Source organism: Nannobrachium achirus (assembly GCF_963921795.1).
Source record: "Nannobrachium achirus genome assembly, chromosome: 6".
Classification (NCBI taxonomy): Eukaryota; Metazoa; Chordata; class Actinopteri; order Myctophiformes; family Myctophidae; genus Nannobrachium; species Nannobrachium achirus.
In genome coordinates this window covers 73,979,115-73,982,757 of record NC_137815.1, presented here as the reverse complement: position 1 = coordinate 73,982,757, position 3,643 = coordinate 73,979,115, and positions in this window count along the sequence as shown.

Sequence of the window (3,643 nt, the reverse complement as noted above, 5' to 3'; positions counted from 1 at the left end):
GGCAAAGAATCCATAACATTACTGGATGAAACATAGTGGGCAAAGAATCCATAACATTACTGGATAAAACATAGTGGGCAAAGAATCCATAACATTACTGGATAAAACATAGTGGGCAAAGAATCCATAACAATACTGGATAAAACATAGTGGGCAAAGAATCCATAACATTACTGGATGAAACATAGTGGGCAAAGAATCCATAACATTACTGGATAAAACATAGTGGGCAAAGAATCCATAACATTACTGGATAAAACATAGTGGGCAAAGGCAGGGGAAGATCATTCATTAAAGTAAATAATGATATAATGTTGTCTTCTCTCCTATAGTGTACAAAGTCATTGTCACAGAAAAGAAACGGCGTGTCAATCCTTCTTGACACCAGTTGACCCCCGTGGAGTTCAGTCTCATCACAGATTCAATCTGCCAAGATAAGATAAGACAAGATGAGCGACCAACCTAAAAGCCTGGTTATACATCTTCATAACGGCACAGACTCAGTTATACATCTTCATAACGGCACAGACTCAGGAAAACATATGTATTTATTTGGCCTCTTGAGTAACATTATTTATGTACATTCTTGTGTGTTGATTTGCATGTGTTGATTGTGATTGATGATCATTAGATAGATAGATAGATAGATAGATAGATAGATAGATAGATAGATAGATAGATAGATACCTTTATTATCCCAAGGGGGGAATCAGTTGCCCAGAGGCAGCACAGCAGTATAAGGTTATTTACAAAGTTACAGAGAAGTAAGAAGAAAAAATAAAAGAAACAAGAACAGAGTACAGTAAAGAGCAAGGTAAATCAAGAGAGTGAACGAATAATATATAAATATATATATACATAAAGGGTCCTTAGGCACAACTATCAAAAAAGTACAGTGTCCAAGTGACCATAGCAGTCAATGTTAGTTAGTGCAACAAGTATCTTACTGTCATGTCAAACACAAGCAAAAATACTCAAAAACTACTAACACAACCTAATAGTGCAGTGTCAAAAAATCTGTGCGAAAGAAAACAACTCGAAAGGAAAATAAACTAGAAAGGGTGTCACAGCAGGACGCACATGAGCACCCTCCCTGGAAGGTCCTTAGAGGTCAGAGTCAGTACAACTATAGTTCCGTCATCCTAGGTTAGGAAGGTAGACCTCTTCCATCGACCTTTGTGTGTCTCATTGTATTGATAGTATTTACTGCCATGTAGGCAGTGTAACACATTGTCCCTAATATGGTTCACTTTGACCTTCCGTGACCTTGTCCTTGACCTAATTCAAACCTGCTTCATGAATAAAACTCAGATGATACAATAGCACATCAACCTTTAGTTCTCTGTTCTATAACAGTGGTTCTCAACCTGTTGGTCGGGACCCCCAGGGGGTCCCCAAATTATTTTGGGGGGTCCCCAGATGATTAGTTTAATGTGAAAAATTGTTTTCTCACTCAACAGTAAACAAAACCAACATAAAGTTTAAGTGTATAGAGGGTATCTGCACATTTCTAAAGTGACAATTTAAGGACTTTTTAATACCTCTAAAATGGCAAATTATTAAACATTGGCCAAATTGTCAAATATTAGAGGCAGAAATTGTGAAAATCTACATGCTCACAACGCCTGATGTAGATCTGCTATTTTCACAATAGAACTGTGTTATACAAAATGTAAAATGTTTGTTCTATACAAACCCTAGGCCAAGTCCCGATAGTTATAAGCTAAACCCTATGTTGAATAATATGACTTTTGTTGCGGCCCGCTATTGTCTTTATTGTGGTTTCTTTAAGGATGACGATAGGACGTAATCAGGCGTGAGCACAGTGTTGTTCTCTGTTGCACCCTCCCCACCATCTATCTCCACGCTGCAGCCTCCTGGCCTGACGATTAGCTTAGTGATGTTTGGTGTGGCAGTGGCATTGCTTCAGTCTGGGTGTGGAAAAGCCAGCGTGAGTCCTACAGATTACCATAGCTGCTTACCACACCCTGCTTACACACACACACACACACACACACACACACACACACACACACACACACACACACACACACACACACACACACACTAACACACATTAACATTTCACTGCATAGATGAGGTGCCACCCCGAAAAAGGGCTTTAATCATTTCCTCTTTACACGTTGGGTAATTGATTGTCTTTCTCAACTCATCACCCCCCCCCTCCCCCCTCTGTACCTACATGATCTATGCCTAACCAATGACGTCATCATATTTTGTCTGGTTCCACTTGCCTCTCCTCTTAAAGGCATTGGTTCCCAAACATTGGGTCAGGACCCATCTGTGGGTCACGGACTAATCTTTATGACTTGAGTAAAAATCCCATTTTCTTTTCCTACAAAAATAAAATAAAATATATATAAAACATTTTCAAACAAAGAAACAAACACATGTAAGAAATTCTATAAATAAAATATTATAGTAATTAAGAAGTGACGCGTTGCGAGCTTGTATATTGGCTATTCTCACAAGTTTGGGTCCTAGGCAAATGTCAAATTTGTCTTTTGGGTCTCGGGTTAAAAGTTTGGGAACCACTGTCTTAAGCCTTAAGATGACTTTAGACTTAAGGAATGGCAGTGCTTCTCAAAGTGGGGTCTGGGGACCCACAGGGGTCCTTGGGGGGCGTTCCAGGGGGTTCCATGGGTTCTCAGCTAAATGAGTTTATTAAGCCTCACTATGTCGCTTTTCTTGAATGAATAAAATGTCATGTTATCCAATCTCTATGATAGAGTATGTTACAATATAACTTATACGAGTGGTTGTATTCTGTCTCCCTGCTGAGACATTTGGATCGTGTAAAAGGTCATGTCTCACCTGTAAACACAGGATCTGACAAAGTTTGACCTGACATAAATGTTTATCCTGACTTTGTGTCAGTTAGGATCATCAGACACAACTTTTAGCCCCTGACCGGCTGACCCTAAAGATGTATTCACATCATACCAAATCCAATGTGAATGATATTTAATTAATTATTATTAACCATAGTTTATTAAAGCACATAGATAGTTCACCATCATTTCATCTTTTTATTGTTATACGTCGCTGAATTTAAAATAGGGGTAGCGATAACCCTAACCCTAACCCGTTAAAAAACATTTTAACAACAGAAAACGTATGGGGGTCTAAGGCACAAAATAGTTTCAGATGGGGGTCCCTGGCCTGGGGGTCCCTGGCCAAAATCCATATCAATCTTAGGGTCGTTGACATGAAAAAGGTTTGAGAATCGTGATGACCTATAAAGTAGCAGGCAGTAGCAGGTGTGATGCACCTTTTTCTGTTTTGACAGTGATGTACCCATCAGGTGCCCAGATGTCCCTATAGTGCACACCTATCCTGTACCCACCAGGTGCCCAGATGTCCCTATAGTGCACACCTATCCTGTACCCATCAGGTGCCCAGATGTCCCTATAGTGCACACCTATCCTGTACCCACCAGGTGCCCAGATGTCCCTATAGTGCACACCTATCCTGTACCCACCAGGTGCCCAGATGTCCCTATAGTGCACACCTATCCTGTACCCATCAGGTGCCCAGATGTCCCTATAGTGCACACCTATCCTGTGATGTACCCATCAGGTGCCCAGATGTCCCTATAGTGCACACCTATCAGTGATGTGCC